Below are 20061 nucleotides of genomic sequence, written 5' to 3'. Positions count from 1 at the left end.
TTGAGGCAAGAGCATGAGTATTGTGTGCAGATCTAGCAAAGATGTTAATGCACTGGAGGGGGTGGAGAGGAGATTTACCAGGATCAACAATCTGCTGGAGGAACTCCATATTTCTGATGCAGGGTTTCGACCCAAAGCATCGACAATTCCTTTCCTCCCACAGACGCTGCTCGACCTGCTGAGTTCCTCCAGCAGATTGGTTATTGCTCCAGGTTCCAGCACCCACTGTCTCCTGTGTCTTCAGATTTACCAGGATGTTGCCTGGGATGGAACATTTCAGTTATGAGAAGAAACGGGATACACTGGGGTGGAGGAAGCTAAGTGGGGAGCTAATAGATGTACACAAAATTATGAAGGTGTAGCGGTTGCTACAGCGGAATAAAACAAGACTCTACTCGGAGGATTGCCAAACAGAACTGGTTTATTTTCCCGCCTTGCGCGGGCCCTTTAAGGGAGAATGTTCCCGCCCAAAACAACCGGCAATGACGTAAGTCCTACGTCATCAGGACTTTCCCGCGCGCGGGTTCTCCCCGTCACTCGGAAAGACGAGGCCCGCCGCCATCTTGGGCCTCATCACTCCGACGCCGCGCGACCCGACTGCCGAGCCGGTTCACCCGACTAGACAGTGAGTCGCCACACAACCCCCCCCAGAACCGGCGATGCAGTCCCCAAGGTCCGTGGGCTGTGCCAGCTGCCGCTTAGAGGGGCGGCCTCTGTGTCGCGGCGTGGCAACCTCGACAGGCTGTTGCAGATCCAAATGGGCCGGTTTGAGGCGGTCCGCCGTGAAAACCTGTTCCCTGCCTCCAATGTCCAAAATAAAAGTGGATCCATTATTCCGTATGACTCGGAACGGTCCCTCATATGGTCGTTGCAATGGCGCCCGAGGTGTGCCCCGCGAACGAAAACAAACTTACAGTCCCGTAGTTCCTTGGGCTGGCAGGATGGGACTTGACCGTGCCGTGAGGTGGGAATCGGGGCCAAGGCGCCAAGCTTCTGGCGCAGTCTTTGTAGGACTGCTGGGGGTTGTTCCCCTTGGTCCCGAAGGGCAGGTATGAAATCCCCGGGGACAACTAGTGGCGCCCCGTATACAAGCTCAGCTGACGAAGTGCGGAGGTCTTCTTTGGGGGCAGTGCGTATGCCAAGCAGGACCCAAGGCAGCTCGTCAACCCAGTTAGGACCCTTCAGGCGGGCCATCAAGGCCGATTTCAGATGGCGGTGAAAATGTTCCACCAACCCGTTTGATTGAGGATGGTAGGCCGTGGTGGTGTGCAGCTGCGTCCCTAGCAGGTTCGCTAATGCAGCCCAGAGACTGGAAGCGAATTGGGTGCCTCTGTCTGAAGTGATGTGGGCCGGAACGCCAAAACGTGAGACCCAAGTTGTGAGCAGCGCCCGGGCGCAGGAATCAGTTGTGATGTCAGTCAGGGGGGTTGCCTCAGGCCACCTCGTGAACCGGTCCACGATGGTAAGGAGGTACCGGGCTCCTCTTGAAACCGGCAGAGGGCCCACGAGGTCGACGTGTATGTGGTCGAACCTCCTACGGGTAGGCTCGAACTGCTGTGGTGGGACCTTGGTGTGTCGCTGGATTTTTGACGTCTGGCAGTGCGGACAAGTCCTGGCCCACTCACTGACCTGTTTGCGCAGGCCATGCCAGACAAACTTGCTGGCGACCAGTCGGACAGTAGATCTGATGGACGGGTGCGCCAACCCATGAACCGAGTCAAAAACGCGTCTCCGCCAGGCTGCAGGGACTATAGGGCGGGGCTGACCAGTCGCAACGTCGCAAAGTAGGGTCCGCTGACCTGGACCAACCAAGAAATCTCGGAGCTGCAGACCCGAGACTGCGGTTCTGTAGCTGGGCAGTTCGTCGTCGGTTTGCTGTGCGTCAGCTAGGGCCGTGTAGTCGACACCCAAGGATAGGTTGTGGATGGTTGGTCTGGAAAGTGCATCAGCAACGACATTATCCTTTCCGGAGACATGTTGGATGTCAGTTGTGAACTCGGAAATGTAGGATAAATGTCTCTGCTGACGAGCTGACCAGGGATCGGAGACTTTGGAGAAGGCAACGGACAGAGGCTTATGATCGGTGAAAGCGGTGAAAGGCCTGCCTTCTAGAAAGTATCGGAAATGCCGGACCGCCAGATACAGCGCTAGAAGTTCCCGATCAAAAGCGCTGTACTTCAGTTCGGGTGGTCTAAGGTGCTTGCTGAAAAATGCCAAGGGTTGCCAGCGGCCTTCGAGTAGCTGTTCCAGTACCCCACCCACCGCGGTGTTGGACGCGTCTACCGTGAGGGCAGTCAGGACATCAGTCCTGGGGTGTACCAGCATCGTGGCATCTGCCAGGGCATCTTTGGCCTTAACGAAAGCAGCCGCAGGCTCGTCAGTCCAGGTGATGTCCTTGCCCCTACCAGCCAGCAGCGAGAACAGAGGGCGCATGATACGGGCTGCTGCAGGGATGAAATGATGGTAAAAGTTGACCATCCCAAGGAATTCCTGTAGGCCTTTGACTGTGTCGGGGCGGGCAAAATGGCGGATAGCATCCACCTTGGCGGGTAAGGGTGTTGCCCCGTCGCTGGTGATTTTGTGGCCAAGGAAATCGATAGAGTCAAGTCCGAATTGGCACTTGGACGGGTTGATCGTGAGGCCGAAATCGCGGAGGTGGGAACACAGCTGGCGGAGGCGGGAAAGGTGTTGCTGGTGGTTACGGCTGGCGATCAGTATGTCGTCCAACTAAATGAACACGAAGTCCAGGTCTCAGCCTACCGCGTCCATCAGCCGCTGGAAGGTCTGCGCGGCGTTCTTAAGGCCGAACGGCATCCGAAGGAATTCGAACAGGCCGAATGGGGTGATAATCGCAGTTTTGGGGACGTCATCCGGATGGACCGGGATTTGGTGGTATCCCCTAACGAGGTCCACTTTGGAAAAGATGCGGGCCCCGTGTAAGTTCGCTGCGAAGTCCTGGATGTGAGGGATGGGATAGCGATCCGGGGTGGTGGCGTCATTCAGCCTGCGGTAGTCGCCGCAGGGCCTCCACCCTCTACTGGCTTTGGGGACCATGTGCAGGGGGGAGGCCCAGGGGCTGTCTGACCTGCGAACAATCCCCAGCTCCTCCATGTGACGGAACTCTTCCTTTGCCAGGCAGAGCTTGTCTGGAGGTAATCGTCGTGCTCGGGCATGAAGGGGTGGCCCTGTGGTAATGATGTGGTGTCGTACCCCATGTGTGGGCCTAGAATTTGTAAACGAAGGTGCCAAAATCGATGGGAATTCAGCTAGGAGCTTGGCGAAATCGTCGCCAGAAAGGGAAATGGAGTCCAGGCGCGGGGCTGGTGGGCTGATTTCTCCCAGGGGATAGGTCCGGAGAGTGCTAGAGTGGACTAACCGCTTCCTTCACAGGTCGACTAACAGGTTGTGGGCCCGAAGGAAATCGGCTCCTAGGAGTGGTCAGGCGACGGTGGCAAGGGTAAAGGTCCAGGTAAAACGGCTGCCGCCAAAGTGTAATTGAAGCATACGGGTGCCGAAAGACTGTATCGTTGTACCGTTGGCGGCATTGAGTAGAGGACCTGGTGGCCTGTCACGAGTGTTGCGGCCTGTCGGGGGCAAAATACTGACCTCCGCTCCAGTATCAACGAGGAAACGCCATCCAGATTTCTTGTCCTGAATGAAGAGGAGGCTCTGTCGGCGGCCAGCCGCCGTAGCCATCAGCGGCGGCTGGCCCTGGCGTTTCCCTGAAACTTGCAGGGTGGGCGGCATCGACGGGCCTCCGCACCCCACCTCTGATGGTAGAAGCACAGCTGGTCACCCGTGTCGTCGTCTGCGTTCCTGGGGCGTGGCTGCTCGGTTGCTGGGGCCGGGCGAGGCGGGCGTTGGGCTCGCGGCCTGGTGATTTGACTGACGGACGAACCGCTCTCGTGCTTGGCCCTCCACAGGACATCTGCCCGGGCGGCCACCTCACGGGGGTTGCTGAAGTCGGCGTCAGCTAACAACAAGTGGATGTCATCGGGGAGCTGTTCGAGGAAGGCCTGTTCGAACATCAGGCATGGCTTGTGTCCCTCAGCCAATGCCAGCATCTCATTCATTAGGGCGGATGGGGATCTGTCCCCCAGGCCGTCCAGATGAAGCAGGCGGGCGGCGCGCTCACGACGGGAGAGGCCGAAGGTCCGGATCAAAGGGTCTTGAAAGCCGGGTACTTATCTCCCTCCGGAGGCGACTGGATGAAGTCTCCAACCTGGGCGGCTGTCTCCTGGTCCAGAGAGCTAACCACATGGTAGTACTTCGTGGAGTCGGAGGTGATCTGCCGAAGGTGGAATTGTGCTTCGGCCTGTGTAAACCAGACGCTGGGCCGAAGTGTCCAAAAGGTGGGCAGCTTGAGGGCCACTGCGTTGGCTGCTGCGCTGTCGTCCATTTCGCGGGTCCAAAAGCCGTTTGGACCGTCGGGGTCACCAATGTAGCGGTTGCTACCGCAGAATAAAACAAGACTCTACTCGGAGGATTGCCAAACAGAACTGGTTTATTTTCCCGCCTTGCGCGGGCCCCTTAAGGGAGAATGTTCCCGCCCAAAACAACCGGCAATGACGTAAGTCCTACATCATCAGGACTTTCCCGCGCGCGGGTTCTCCCCGTCGCTCGGAAAGACGAGGCCCGCCGCCATCTTGGGCCTCGTCGCTCCGACGCCTCGCGACCCGACTGCCGAGCCGGTTCGCCCGACTAGACGGTGAGTCGCCACAAAGGGCATGTAAAGGGTGGATAGTGAGAAAGTTTTCCCTGTAATGGAGACATCTAAATCCAGAGGGCAGAGGTTCGAGGAGTAAGAGAGGTAGAGGGGATCCGAGGAAAAACAGTTTCACTCTGAAAAATTGGTAAATTGGTTTATTATTATCACATGTACTGAGGTACAGTGAAAAACATTGCTTTGCATGCCATCCATTCAGATTCATTTCATTCCATCAGTACATCGAGGTAATACAACAGAAAAGCAATAACAGAATGCAGAATAAAGTGTTGTAGACAAAGTTCAGTGCAGGCAGATATTAAGGTGCCAGATCATAACGAGGTAGATTGCGAAGTCAAGAGTCCAACCTTATTGTACTATGGGACCATTCAGTAGTCTTATAACAACGGGAGAAAAGCGGTCCTTGAGCCTGGTGGTATGTGCTTTCAGGCTTTTGTATCTCTGCCTGATGAGGGGAGGGGGGTTTAGAAGAAAGAATATCCAGGGTGGGTGGGGTCTTTGACTACATTAGCGGCTTTACCGAGGCAGCAAGAAGTATAGACAAGAGTCCATAGGGTGGTTGCAATCTGGAAAATGGACTGAGAAGATGGAATTGGTTTATACTTGTCACATGTACCGAGGTACAGAAAAAAAAATTGTCTTGCATACCGTTCGTACAGATCAATTCATTACACAGAACATTGAGGTAGTACAAGGTAAAACAATACAGCATGCAGAGTAAAGTGTCACAGCTACAGAGAAAGTGCAGTGCAGGTAGACAATAAGGTGCAAGGTTATAACCAGGTAGATTGTAAGGTCAAGAGTCCATCTTGTTGTACCAGGGAACCATTCAATAGTCTTATATTGATTGGAGAGGGAAGAGAGAATGTCCCAAGTAGGTGGGGTCTATAATAATGCTGGCTGCTTTACCGAGACAGTGAGAAGTATAGACAGAGTCCATGTAAGGGAGGCTGGTTTCCATGATGTGCTGAGCTGTATCCAGAACTCCCTGCAGTTTCTTGCAGTCCTGGGCAGAGCAGTTGCCATACTAAGCTGTGATGCATCCAGATAGGATGCTTTCTATGGTGCATCAATTAAAGTTGGTGAGTGTCAAAGGGGACATACCAAATTTCTTTAGCCTCCTGAGGAAGTAGAGGCACTGGTGAGCTTTCTTGGCCATGGCATCTACGTGGTTGGACCAGGACAGGCTATTGGTGGTGTTCACTACTTGGAAGTTGAAGCTCTTAACCCTCTTGACCTCAGCACCATTGATGTAGACAGGTGCGTGTGCACCACTCCCCCCTTCCCGAAGTCAATGACCAGCTCTTTTGTTGTGCTGGCATTGAGGGAAAGGTTGTTGTCATGACACCATGTCACTAGGCCCTCTGTCTCCTTCCTGTGCTCTGACTCATTGTTATTTAAGATACAGCCCACTATGGTGGTATCATCTGCAAACTTGTAGATGGAGTTACTTGGAGGTGGCAGATGCAGGTCCTCTCAACATTTAAAAATATCTGGATGAGCACTTGAATCACCAAAGCATAGAAGGCTACAGACCAAGTGCTGGTAAATGGGATTAGTGTACATGGGTACTTGATGGTCCATACGAACAGGGTGGGGCAAAGAACCTGTTTCTGTGCTGTATGACTTCATGCCTCTATGACTAAGTTAATCCTGGTGACTATTTTTGTCTCTGTTTCTTCTGACAGAACTGATTCATCACTGTTCTTTAATGCCAAGTCATCACTTCACCAACTTGCCTCATTGTCATGTCTAAGTCCAGACAGCAAGTATTTGCAAGTCATACAATGGATATTACAATCCTCCCTTCATCAATTCCTGTATATAGGCTGTCAGTCAAGGCTTACCTTGAGAGATCTTTTCTTTCTGTCCAGCATTGTTTAAATGTGAACTTCACAATGGGTGAATGCATCTGGACATCTGAAATATTTGTAATCTATTTGATCATGAAGATCAAAGGGATACTTCTTTAGCAGGCTGTGGTTTGAATTTTGATCTCCCTTCCTTCCATTTGAAGTAAAGGACATTTGCAACTGCAAGATAATGAGCTTCCAACATATGATCTGAATGGCTGAAATAAGGAAATAGCTGATCCCCAATCTTCAAACATTAACCTTGAAGTAAAAAGTGCAGAATCTCAATACTTATGAATTTTGGATAAGATCGGTGAAATTTGATTTGCATTAATGAGAATATTTCATTTAAAACTTGTCCAGAAGTACCTGCCAAGTTGTCAGTTAGTTTTCTTTTGTTGTTTCTCCCACTCTGGTGCTATATGCCGATCATCTTTTTTCTTTCATGGACCACTGTGGGGGTCTGTAATGTTTTGAGAAAAGCAATTAAGAGTGAGCAGTAAATGCTGACTGTGCTAATGATGCCCACATCACTGACAGAATAAAACTGATTCTAAAGAATTTCTGCCTTTTCCAAGATGCTGCTTCTCTGCTGGGGTGTTGAAGTGTTGCCCCGACACTCTGCTGCAATTGGTGTAACAGATCTAACATCCTTGCTGTTCTTCAAAGAATGGAATGTCTCCACAGAGGTGAGATTTGGATGCAGTCAGGGTCACTGTTCATGGACTTGAACATAGCTTAGTTGCAATCTAACTCCCAAGGAATTTTCATACCTTGGGATCTAGACTTATATCCTTCTCACTAACCAGAATGAAACAAATTATCTTGTCTTTCATATTTCCTGTGATAGCTTTTGATTACCTCCCTAACTGGAGTCACTATAACAAGAGATAATTTTTGGATGTAAATTGCTTTAGTATCTGCCCAATCTCTGTGCAAATTAGACCATCAGACTACAAGTCCATAAGATATAGATTTAGAATTAGGCCATTTGGCCCATCGAGTCTGCTCTGCCATTTCAATTATGCCTTTTTTTCAACCCCATTCTCCCGCCTTCCCTTCGTAACCCTTAACCACCTTACCAAGAAGGTATCAATCTCTGCCTTAAATACACCACATGCTTTGGCCTCCACAGCCCTCTGTGCAGCAAATTCCACAGATTACCCACCCCCTGGCTGAAGATCCTCCTCATCTAGTTTTAGAGGGATGTCCCTTTATTCTGAGGCTGTGCCCTCAGATCCTAGACTCTCCTACTGATGGAATCATCATCTCTATGCCTACTCTGTCCAGGTCTTTCATTATCAATGAGATCCCCCCTCATCCTTCTGAACTCCATTGAGTACAGGCCCAGAGCCATCAAACGCTCCTCATACGTCAAGCCTTTCATTCCTGGGATCATTCCTGTGAGCCTCCTCTGGACCCTCTTCAGGGCCAGCACATCCTTCCTCAAATATGGGGCTCAAAATTGCTCGCAATATTCTAAATAAGTTCTTTTAGTGAACTAAATATTCTTCAGTAAAGGACAATTTTGGTTTCTCAGATTCAGTATCTTGTTACCGGAACACTTGACTTTCCAATGTTTCCTTGGACCAGCTCCCATCTTCCATCCTCCATAACCTGTACATTGTCAAAACTCCACTTCTGCTTTCTGAGCTTGTACCACAATAGGAAGCACATGATTGTACTGGAGAGGGAGCAAATGAGATTCACCAGGACATTGCCTAGGATGGAATGTTACATAAGATTTCTTTATTAGCCACACGTACATCGAAACAGTGAAATGCATCTTTTTTGCGTAGAGTGTTCTGGGGGCAGCCCGCATGTGTTGCCACACTTCTGCCACCAACATAGCATGCCCACAGCTTCCTAGCCTGTACGCCTTTGGAATGAAGGAGGAAACCCACACAGACACGGGGGGAACATACAAACTCCTTACAGACAGCAGCAGGAATTGAACCTGCATCGCTGGTGCTGTAATAGCGTTACACTAACCGCTACACTACCGTGCCTGTTTCAACCATGAGGAGAAATGAAATAGCTAGCATTTCTTTTCCTTGGACCAAAGGAAGCTGAGGGGTGTCCTGAGAGAGCAATACTAAGTCATGAGGTACACAGATAGGAAAGAAGGTTTTCCTGTAGCTGAGGTGTCCAAGTCAAGAGTGCAAATGTTTATTTTGAGGAGTAAGAAAGCTTGGAAGAGATTTTTGTTTAAATAACAAAAATAAAACCATCCAGTCTCTGTTTGCTGTAGTACGATTCGTTCACCACCTCCCAAACAATCCGATTCCCCTGCTCTGTGCTCAGACCCAATCATGCTTATTGCCAAGGTATAAAGATGAAAAAGCACCTCCATTAATCTTTCTGCACTCTAAATAAATGGAAAATTAATGCAAATTTACAGATATGAATCAACATTGTCAAAATATCAGTGATCCTCAAGGGCTGGCTGTTTTAATCCAGTGTAATAGTATGTAAATTGGTGAAATGACTTTGTTATCTGATCAAGAAGGTCAATACTTTTAAAGCAACATCCTCCCTATCATAATCCATAATCCTCCAAGTCCTCCAATTAAGCATATTTGAGAATTTAAATATTGTTATTAATTGAATTATTTCAGGATTGGAAAAAGTAAAGTGGAATTGTGATGTTCATTTGAATTTCAATGCAGATTTCTGTATTCAGTCAAAATGGAGAAAATATTTGAATTGATAAATTAACTGCCAAGAACAGACATTGTTCTGGAAACTGTACATTGGATGTAGAGATTAATTGTACATCATATGGTTTACTCATTAGTCAGTAGTACACGGGGTTTACACAAAGGGAACCTCCCAAATATTTGAAGGTAATTTTCTCTTTGAAGGAAACATACTATTATGAATTATAGGAGAGATTATTAATCATCTGATCTCCAGCTAAAGGAATTATTTTACAGTTGTTTCAAAGTGTCATGTGTTTTTAAATGTAATTTATATCACAAAGGTGATGTGAGTAATATTTAACTAGGCTTTAGAGACAAAATGACAACTTGTACAATTGATGAATAGCAACCATGCTCAGATTAGTCATTGTGAATAGACTCTGGAGGTCTAAAGTCAAACATACACCATAATGGTCATACCCACACTTCAGGGTGTCAATCACAGAAGAGCTGATTGGTAAATTGGTTTATTATTGTCACAGGTACTGAGATACATTGAAAAACTTTTGTTTTGCATGCCATCCATACAGATCATTTCATCAGTGCTTTGAGGTAGTACAAGGAAAACAATAACAGAATGCAGAATAAAATGTTACAGTTACAGAGAAAGTGCAGTGGAGGCAGACAATAAGGTGCAAGGCCATACAAGGTAGATTGTTGGATTAAAAGTTCATCTCATCGTGCTAGGGAACCATTCGATAGTCTTATAACAGCAGGATAGAAGCTGTACTTGAGCCTGGTGGTACATGCTTTCAGGATTTTGTATCTTCTGCCTGATTTTTTGGTGGGGGGGGGGTGCAGTGAGAAAAGAGAACATCTGGGGTAGGTGGGGTCTTTGATTATGTTGGCTGCTTTATTGAGGCAGCAAGAAGTGTCGACTGAGTCCATGGAGGAGAGGCTAGTTTCTATGACGTGATGTGCTGTGTCCACAACACTCTAGTTTACCTTTACTCTATTGTCTCAATTAACCACATCTGAATTTTAAGAAAAATACTGTGATGGATATCTGAAATAAAGGCAGAAAATATTGGAGACAATCAGCATATCGGGCAGCATATGTGAAGGGAAAAAAACAAGCATTTTGGTTACATCTGTCCAGATGAAGGGTCTTGACCTGAAACGTCGACAGTCCATTTCCCTCCATCGATGTGGCCTGACCCATTGAGTTCCTCCAGCAGCTCCTTTTTCCCTTAAAATTTTGGTTGATTAATCTTCATTATTAATCTGTTGAGTATTTTCTACATTTTTTTCCTGAGTTTTTTAACAAAGTACTTTGTGTATAGAGAAACAGTCCATCACTATAACCTGATCTACAGATGCTGCCCAATCTGCTGCACATTCCCAGAGTCCTCTCAGCTTATAGGATTTTAACCTTAGCCTGCAGGGTAACCTAGTCAGAGTCAGCACTACAGCACAGAAACAGGCCATTCAGCCCATCTAGTCCATGACGACCTGATCTTCTGCATAGTCCCATCTACCTGCACCTAGCCCATATCCCTCTAAACCCATCCCATCCATGTACCTATCCAAACCTCAAGTACTACAATTGAACCCTACCACCTCTGCTGGCAGCTTATTCCACACTCACACCACCCTCTGAGTGAAGTACTTCCCTCTCAGATTCCCCTTCAATATTTCACCTTTCACCCTAAACCCATGTCCTCTCATTCTAGTCTCACCCAACCCTAGAGGAAAAAGCCTGCATGCATTTACCCTATCTATACCCCTCAATTTTGCATACCTCTACAAGTTCTCCCTTCATTCTCTTGCACTCCAGGGAATAAAGTCCTAACCTATTCAACTTTTCCCAATAACTTAGGTCCTCAAGTTCCAGCAACATCCTTGTAAATTATCTCTGCATCTTTCAAGCTTTTGATATTTTTCCTGTGGGTAGGTGACCAGAACTGCACACAATACTCCAAATTTGGCCTCACCAACATCTTGTACAACTTCAACATAACATCCCAACTCCTGTACTCAATGCCCTGATTTATGAAGGCCAAAGTGCCGAAAGCTCTCTTTATGACCCTATACCTGTGACACCACATTCAAGGAATTATGGATCTGTATTCCCAGCTCCCTTTGTTCTACTGCACACCTCAGAGCCCTATCATTCACTGTGTAAGTCTTACCCTGGTTTGTCCTCCCAAAGTGCATCACCTCACTTGGCTGCATTAAATTCCATCTGCCATTTTTCAGCCCAATTTTCCTAGCTGGTCCAGATCATGCTGCAAGCTTTGATAGCCTTCCTCACTGTCCACTACACCCTCAATCTTGGTGTCATCTGAAAATTCTCTGATCTGGTTTACCATGTCATTTAAATCATTAATATAGATGATAAGCAATGGAACCAGCACCGATCCCACCAGCACACCACTAGACACCACAGGCCTCCAGTCAGAGATACAACCATCCACTACCACTCTCTGGCTACTCCTGCCAAGCCAACATTGAATCCAATTGGCTACTTCATCCTGAATGCCAAGCAACTTAACCTTCTGGACCAGCTTCCCATGCGGGACTTTGTCAAAGGCCTTGGTAAAGTCCATGTAGACAATGTCCACCACCTTTCCTTCAACCTTCTTTGTAATCTCTTTGAAAAACTAAGATTGATTAGACATGACATACCACGCACTAAGCCATGTTGACTATCCCTAATCAGGCCCTATCTATCCAAATAGTTGCACATACTGTCCCTTAGAATAACTTACAATAATTTACCCATGACTGATGTCAGGCTCACCAGCCTATAATTTCCCAGCTTATTCTTAGAACCTTTCTTGAACAACATGAGCTATCCTCCAGTCCTCCAGCACCTCACCCATGGCGAAGGACATTTTAAATATCTCTGCCAGGGCTCCTGCAATTTCTGCACTAGCCTCCCACAGGGTCTGAGGGGACACCTTGTCAGGCCCTGGGGATTTATCCACCTTCATTCACCTCAAAGCAGCCAGCACCTCCTCTTCCATAATCCTGACACAGTCTGTGACCTCACTACCCTTTTACCTCAGTTCTGTAGACTGTCTCTCCAGAGTAAAGAGAGATGCAAAAAAAAAAATAATTTAAGATCTCCCCCATCTCTTCCAGCTCCATGTATAGATGACCATGCTGGTCTTTAAGAGAACCAATTTTGTTCCTTGCTACCCTTTTGCTCTTAATATAGAGATAGAAACCCTTGGGATTCTCTTTCACCCCATCTGCCAGAACAACCCCATGTCCTCTTTTTGCCCTCCTGATTTCTTGCTTAAGTGTTCTCTTGCATTTCTTATACTTCTCAAGCACCTCATTTGAGCCTAACTGCCCATACCATATACCACTACCTTTTCCTTTACCAGGGCCTCAGTAACCAAGGTTCACTCAACCTGTTAGCTTTGCCTTTTATTCTAACAGGAACATACAGATTCTGTATTCTCAGCATTTCAATTTTAAAAGCCTCCCACTTACCAAGCATCTCTTTGCCAGAAAACAGCCTATCCTAATCCACACCTGCCAGATCCCTTCTGATGCCTTCAAAATTGGCCTTACCCAATTTAGAATCTCAACCCAACGACCAGTCCTACCCTTCCCCATAACTAATGGAATTATGATCACTAGATCCAAAGTGTTCCCCTACACACACTTCTGTCACCTGCCCTGTCTCGTTCCCTAAGAGATCCAGTATCATGTTCTCTCTAGATGGGACCTCTACATATTAAGGAAACTTTCATGAGCACATTTGACAAACTCTATCCTATCCATTCCCTTTACAGTATGGGAGGCCCAGTCAATAAGTGGAAGGTTAAAACCACCTACTGTCACAACCTTATTTTTCTTGCAACTGTCATATCTCTACAAATGTATTCCTCTAAATCCCACTAACTATTGGGAGGTCTATAATATAGTCCCATTAATGTGGTCATCCCTTTCTTATTCCTCAGTTCCACCCATATTGCCTTAATAGATGAGCCCTCCAGTATGTCCTCTGACACTGCCGAGGCACTTTCCCTGATGAGAAATGCCACCCTTCCCCCTTTAGTACCTCCGTCTCCATCATGTCTGAAACATCAGGACCCCAGAACATTGAGCTGCCAGTCCTGCCCCTCCTGCAACCAAATCTCACCAATGGCTACAGTATTCTTAATTCCACATGCTGATTCATGCTCTGTTCATCTGCCTTACCTACAATACTCCTTGCATTGAAATAGACATCTCAGAACATTAGCTCATCAACCAGTCAATTTTGCTTGTAGTCTTAACATCTACTTTCCCCATAGCCGATCTACTTGCTGCCCTGCCACTCTGGTTCCTACCCTGCACCATCCCTACCCACCCCCTCCCCTCCAAGCAGCACCAGCAAACCTTCCCACAAGGATATTGGTCCCCCTCCAGTTCAGGTGCAAACCGTCCCATTTGTACAGATCCCACCTGTCCTGGAAGAGAGCCCAATAATCCAAAAATCTAAAGCCCTCCCTCCTGCACCATCTCCTTAGCCACATGTTAAGCTGCACTATCTTCCTATTTCTTGCCTCTCTAGCACATAGCACAGGTAGCAATCCTGAGATCACCACCCTGGAGGTCCTGTCTTTTAACTTAGCACCTAACTCCCCGAACTCACTTTGCAGGACCTAGTCACCCTTCCTGCCACACCCCCCCCCCTTCCCACCACCAACCCCCAAGCAGCACTAGCCAACCTTCCCAGAAGGATATTGGTACCCCTGTCATTGGTACCAATGTGGACCATGACTTCTGGCTGCTCACCCTACCCCTGAAGAAGGCTGTGAACTCAATCTGAGAAGTCTTTGACCCTGGTACCTGGGAGGCAACATACCTCATTCTCAACCACAGAACCTCCTATCTGTTCCCCTAACCAATGTATCCCCTATCACTAGTGCAGTCAACTTCCCCCAAACCTTCCCTTCTGAGCCACAGAGCCAGACTCAGTGCCAGAGGCCTGGCCACTGTGGCTTTCTTCTGGTAGGGCCCACCCCTCCTAATAGTATCCAAAACAATATACTGGTTATTGAGGTGAACTGCCACAGGGGTACCCTGCACTGGCTACCTATTCCCTTTCTCCTGACAGACACCCAGCTACCTGCATCCTGCAACCTAGGCGTGACTGCCTCCCTGTAACTCCTGTCTGCCATCTCTTCAGTTTCCCAAAGGATCCAAGAGTTCATCCAGCTCCAGTTCCCTAACATGGTCAGTAAGGAGATGCAGCCAAATGCACTTCTCACAGATGTAGTCATCAGGGACACCAGAGGTCTTCCTGACTTCCCACATCCTACAAGAAGAGCAGACTTCTGCCCTGACTGCCATTTCACTGCTCTAACAGTGGAATAAGAAAAAAAGACCTTACTCAAACCTCACATTAGCCTCTGCTCACTGAAGCCTCCTGAACCAAAGCCAAATCAATAATAACAACAAAATATAATAAAAACCTGACCTATTCTTACCCATGCCTTCTCTCTGAAACCTTTTTCCCCTAAAGAGCTGCTCTCACTCTCCAAACTTGAGCCACTTACTCAACCTCCTCATACCAGAGCCTCAGCTTCCCGCTCAGAGCCAGAGCCAGAGCCAGAGCCAGAGCCAGAGCCAGAGCCAGAGCCAGAGCCAGAGCCAGAGCCAGAGCCAGAGCCAGAGCCAGAGCCAGAGCCAGAGCCAGAGCCAGAGCCAGAGCCAGAGCCCTCCCCTTCTAACACTGTGGCCCACTCACACAATGGCCTAACCCTAAATTCTTTTTATTAGCTGTGTCAATTAACTAATTAGCCAATCAGCTAACAATTTGCAAATGTGACAATTGTAGAGTCCTGCTAAGTGAAACTCAACAAGTCCCGAGACTTACCTCCTTGAAACTTTTGCCTCTCGCTTTGAGTCCCATCCCCTGTTAAGTGAAGCTCAGCAAGTTCTGAGACCTACCTCCTTTAATCTACATAAGCCTTTCCTTGCAGACAGGGAACAGAGGATCAGAATTGAGAAGGAGTGAATGTCCAGCGTTGAGTCCATAAACACATCACGGGTACTCCTCACCTGCACATAACAGAACATTTCCTGGTCTGTTAATGACAAGGAAAGCAGGTTTGAGACTTCCTTTGGGAATGGCTGAATACTCAGTTCTGGCTAAATTGTGCATGCTTAATAACACCTTCCACCCCTCCACTGCAGTGCATGGAGCTTCATACTGCAAAGCTCCATCAAATGACTGGGGGCACAAGAGACTGCAGATGCCGGAATCCGGAGCAACACACAAATCGCTGGAGGAACTCAGCGGGTCAGGCGGCATCTGTGGAGGGAAATGGACCGTCGACGTTTAGGTCGCCTGCCAGCTGTTGCTCCACCCCTTCCCTCCACATTTTTATACTGGTTATCTCCTCGCCATCTTTCAGTCCAGATGAAGGGTCTCGACCCGAAACGTTGACTGTGTATTTTCCTCCATAGATGCTGCCTGACACGTTGAGTTCCTCCAGCATTTTGTCTCTTGCTCCATCAAATGACTGATTGCTCCATTGCAATCTGGTGCAATTCTTTCATGGAGATGATTGTTTTGAATAAATGTGACATCACCGGAGAGCAGAGCAGTGCAGCTAGTAGTGCAGCTGCTTCACGGCGCCAGAGAGCCAGGTTTAGTCGTGACCTTGGGTGCTATCTGAATGGAGCTTGCACATCCTCCCTGCGACTGTGTTGGTTTCCTCCAAGTGCTGGATTTGCATTATTAACCTGTTGAGTATTTTCTACATTTTTATTTCTTTATGAGTATTTTTTTAACAATCTCACATTGTCCCACATTCGAGGGTTGGTAGAACATTGCAGCTGCCCTAAGTGTAGTGTAGCTGTGTCGTATAATCTGTGGGGGGTTGATGAGAATGAGGGGGGAATAATAAAAAAAATGGGATTAGTGTGGGATTGGTGTAAATGGATTGTTGATGGTCACCGTAGACTCAGTGAGCAGAAAGGCCTGTTTCCATGCTGTATCTCTCTATGACTCTGTGACCTTCTTGACAGTGACACCAGAAGATGACAAAACTTCCCTTGTGAAGTAACTACTAAGGTAAATGCAGTTTTGATTTACAGAAAACTGCCACAGCTGGATGAGAGAGAGGAAACGCTGTGGCAGTCAGACTCATACCTGATGTTTCTGCCTGTGGGACCCAGGGTGATCTAGCAGATGTCATCTCAGGTGGCTTGGAATATGCAGTGGTATTATAGCTTAATCCTGTGGTAACCTTCAAGCCATAGAAAGTGCTGTTCCTATTCAGGAAGGTATCTGCTTGGAACAGATGGCAGGGCTTAAAGACAGCCTTTCTGCTGAAGCAGTCTGCCATCTGTACCCTGTAGCAGATTGGAAGATCTCATAGTATTGAAGCAAAATGTCCAGCTAGAAGTGTCAGTGTCTATTAATACAAGTTCTATACTCAGCATAGTTTATAGAAAATCATTCAATAATCATTGGATTGGCATGAATGTTCAGGTTCAGACCACACAAAGAAAGCTTTGTAAGTGCTTTCTCAGCCATTTTTTGAAGATAATTTTAACCAGATCACCAGATTAACAGGGGTTTTCTTTGTCTTCACTGTGAGACCTGATTGAATGGAATTCAGATGAACCCAGTCCAGATGACGGGTCTCGACCCGAAATAGATGCTGCCTGGCCCGCTGAGTTCCTCCAGCGCCTCTTGTGTTGCTCCATATTCCAGCATCTGCAGTCTCTTGTGTCTCCTGATAGAGTGGAAAATTCTTTGGCATTGCTCAGTAAAAATTAGGATTGGATAAAATTTCCTCAGAGTTCTCCGGAAAACCAGGCAAGAGGTCAGCAGCTAAGAGAGGTCATGAACTTCCACCGACCAGCTGGTAGTAGCCAGTACAACTGTTTGTTGTGAAGTAATGTGCCTGTAAAGAATGAATGATGTAAGTACTTTATATATGGTAACCTTTCTGTTGAACACATCCAGATATCAAGTTACTCTGGTGAGGAATTTTCTCAAATGTCCCATTTTGAAAGACTAATCCATTATTAAAAATACCTGCTTTTAAATCATGCAGTTCAAGTCTTTAGTAATGGATGAATACTATTCAATCTTGGTCATTGAAATACTGTTATTTTTAAGACCATAGCCTTGTTTTGTAACTTTTCACCAAATACTAGTGGCTGTGTGTCATCGAATATTACCCTTTTTGTCAAATTTGCATCTTGTTCTAAGGATAAGAGTGATAGTATTCAGAAGTCCTTCCTGGGCTGTCACTTCCTTGGGCTGTACTGACATTGAGTAAACCTCATAATAGTTACCTAGTATGATAAGATGGACTCTTGACCCACAATATGACCTTGCACCTTATTGTCTGCCTGCACTGCATTTTCTCTGCAGCTGTGACACTTTACTCTGCATTCTGTATTGTTTTACCTTGTACTACTTCAATGCACTGTATAATGAATTGATCTGTATGAACAGTATGCAAGACAAGTTTTTCACTGTACCTCAGTACAAGTGACAGTAATAAACCAATTCCAATTCCAATTCTATTTTGCATTACTGTGTACTTAACTTTTGTGCATTTTTGGTCAGCGTGCTGTTCTTGATAGGTTTTATTTCTTGGACAATTTAAAATACGGGTGACTCCCACATTATAGGAGGGTTTGCATTCCTAGGAAAGCAGGCCTTATCAGGATTTTCTGTAACATGAAGCAGCGCCATATGCACATGCATCGAGAAACGTGATTTGAAAAAAAAATTGTGTTGAATTATTTTCTTTTTCTCACATAAATTCAGTGAGGGCTAATTTTATTCCGTAACTTAAATTTGTGGCTAGTGATTTGTGAATTCTATAAGGGTAAATTTCTGTTACGCAAATGGCTATAACGCAGGAATTGCCTGTACAGAAAGAAATAATTTGGACCAGTGGTCTGTGCCAATCAACAGATCCCATGGTTCATCGCCCTGTATCCTTCAAATCCACATCCAAACACTTTTAAATTATGACGAGTGGTTCTGTCTCCACCACCCTTTCAGGCACTGAGTTTCAGATCCCCATCACCCTTTGGGTGTAAAACCTTTCCTCACCTCCCCTCTAATCCTTCTACAAGTTACTTTAAATCCATGTCTGACGGTTTTTTGCCCCTCTGGTAACAGAGATGGGCCCATTCTATTTACTCTGTCTTGAATTCTTATAATTTTATACACCTTAATTAAGTAACCTCTCCTCCCCCTCAGTTCCAAAGAAAATAACAAAAGCTTATCCAGTCTCTTCTTGGAACTAATTTATTTTTAGTTCTGGCAACATCCTTGTTAACCTTCTCTGCACCTTCTCCAATGCAGTCTTTCCTGTAATGTGGGGATGTGGAATGTATTTAGCTCACAAGTTACAGTTTAACTGGTCATAAAGTCACAGAGCATGAAAACAGACCCTTCGGCCCAACTGGTCCATGCTGACCAAGATGCCCCATTCAAGCTAGTCCCATTTGCCAGTGTTTGGCCCATAACCTTTTAAACCCTTCCAATCCATGTACCTGCCCAACTATCTTTTATAAGTTGTTATTGTACCTGCCTCAACCACTTCCTCTGGCAGCTCATTCTACATGGATACCATCCTTTGTGTAAAAAAGTTGCCGCTCATGTTCCTCTTAAATCTTTCCCCTCTCACAAACCTTTGCCCTCTAGTTCTTGATACCCCAACTCTGGGAAAAAGATTGAGTGCATTTAGCCTATCTCTGCTCCCCATGATTTTATACACCTCTATAAGATCACCTCTCGGGCTCCTATGCTCTAAGGAATAAGGTCTTAGTCTGTCCAACCTCGCCCTCTAACTCAGTCCCTCAAGTCCTGACAGCATCCTTGTAAATCTTTTCCGCAGTCTTTCCAGTTTAATAACATCTTTCCTGTAGCAGAGCGACCAAACCTGAACACAATACTCCAAGTGCAGCCTCACCAGCTTCCTGTACAACCGCACCATGACCTCCCAACTTTTATACTCAATACCCTGACTTACGAAGACCAGCGTGCCAAAATCCTTCTTCACCGCCCTGACTACCTGTGACTCCACTTTCAGTGAACCATGTACTTGTACTCCAAGGTCCGTCTGGTCTATAACCCTCCCCATGCCCTCCCACTGTGAAAGTCCTACCTGGATTTGACTTTCCAAAATGCAACACCTCGCACTTATCCAAATTAAGTTCCATTTACCATTCCTTGGCCCACTTACGCAGCTGATCAAGATCCCCCTGTAACTTTTGATAACCTTCTTCGTTTTCTATTATACCTCCTATTTTAGTGTCATCTTCAAATTTACTAAACATGTATTATCCAAATCATTGATATAGATGATAAACAACAATGGGCCCAGCACCGACCCCTGAGGCACACCACTAGTCACTGGCCTCCAGTCGGAGAAACAACCTTCTACCATCAAGCCAATTGTGTACTCAATTAGCCAGCTCTCCCTGGATTCCATGCAATCACCTTCCAGAGCAGCCTTCCATGTGGAACCTTATCAAAGGCCTACTGAAGTCCATATAGACCATGTCTACTGCCCTGCCCTCATCAACTTCTTGATCACCTCATCAGAAAACTCAATCTAGTTCATAAGACATGATCTCTCATGCACCAAGCCATTCTGACTACCCCCAATCAACACCTGTCTTTCCAGATGTATGTATATCTTATCCCTCAGAATCCTCTCCAGTAACTTACCTACCACGGATGTTAGACTTACTGGCCTATAGTTCTTAGGTTTTTCTTTGCCGCCCTTCTTAAATAAAGGCTCGACATTCACTACCCTTCAGTCTACCGGCACTTCACCCATGGCTAACGGTA

This window comes from Pristis pectinata, chromosome 8 (genome assembly GCF_009764475.1).
Source record: "Pristis pectinata isolate sPriPec2 chromosome 8, sPriPec2.1.pri, whole genome shotgun sequence".
NCBI classification, from domain to species: domain Eukaryota; kingdom Metazoa; phylum Chordata; class Chondrichthyes; order Rhinopristiformes; family Pristidae; genus Pristis; species Pristis pectinata.
This window is presented reverse-complemented; position numbering follows the sequence as displayed.